The following is a 1,227-nucleotide window of genomic DNA, read 5'->3' as shown; positions in this document are numbered from 1 at the left end:
CGTTACCGTAGCAACCGCGGGACACCGTTACCGTAGCAACCGCGGGACACCGTTACCGTAGCGACATTAAAAATACAAAACCGCGTAGAAGTGATCCATTAAATTACGACTCAACGTTCAAAATGTGAACGTTTCTTTGTGTTTTGAGATGTAATGAACTCATCAGGTTATTGAAATATGAAATTTAATTGATTGATTTTAAATATTGTATTTTGAAAAAAGAAAAAAAACAGAGCAAATGTAAAAGTTTGCAATTTTTTAAACAAATAAATAAAATGAAAACACCAAACACCAGATGTACATTAATATGCATAAATGAACCTTATTAGCTTAGCATTACCGCTAAGCTAACATCTACAGTCTTCCTTATTCCAGCCAATCAGCAGCAGGTAAAATGAATCCATGGCGCTCTCTGATTGGCTGCTTTGCTAACACCAGCCAGCAGAACGTCAGGTTTATTTTATTTACAATATTTTAGTTGAAATCTGTACATGTGATAATTCTCCACTAATAATTTTGAATATTGAATCTGTGTGAATATTTCAGCAGAAGCAGCAGCAGTAAACTGGTTGGTCAGAATAAAAAAGCTATAAATGATTTACTAAATATTAAATACTGTTGGTCCTTCCGGTCCTTTTCAGAACCAAACAGAACCAGGCATTAAAACATGAGACCGGTTGGACATATTCATGCAGGCGAATGTTTCTACCTGCTGAATTTGGTTTTGCTCCGTTTAAAGTCAGCAGACGATGCAGAAACAATCAGCAGTTTATCATCTCAGCTGATTTCATTCAATCTGCTGCTTCAGGTCACGACGCTGAAAACTCCCAAATGATGACGCATCAGGATTTCCCCGGAGAAAACAGATATTTAATTACATCAAAAACGTGAACAAAGGACTGACATGGTGACTGTTTTCAATACAAGACTCAGATTAAAAACTCAAATTACTGTTGACAGTTACTTTAGAGAGAGCAGCAAACATGTTAAAACTCTTCAGATTACAGGCAGATGTCGACACGTTGGCTTCTGGAGGGATTTCAACATCGACTATGTTCTGCAGGATCCTCCTCCTTCACGCCCACGATTCTGTTGAGAGGCGTTTGTGCAGCTCTGCTAAGCTGTTCGCCCTCTGAGCTGCAGCAGCAGCTGCTGCAGAGGAGGAGGAGGAGGAGGTTTCACCTGATCCGGATTCATCAAACATTCAGAGCATGCAACGTTTTCAAC

The sequence above is a fragment of the Poecilia reticulata genome, unplaced genomic scaffold, assembly GCF_000633615.1.
Source record: "Poecilia reticulata strain Guanapo unplaced genomic scaffold, Guppy_female_1.0+MT scaffold_155, whole genome shotgun sequence".
NCBI lineage: Eukaryota > Metazoa > Chordata > Actinopteri > Cyprinodontiformes > Poeciliidae > Poecilia > Poecilia reticulata.
The sequence above is the reverse complement of the archived record's forward strand: the minus strand, read 5'-3'. Positions refer to the sequence as shown.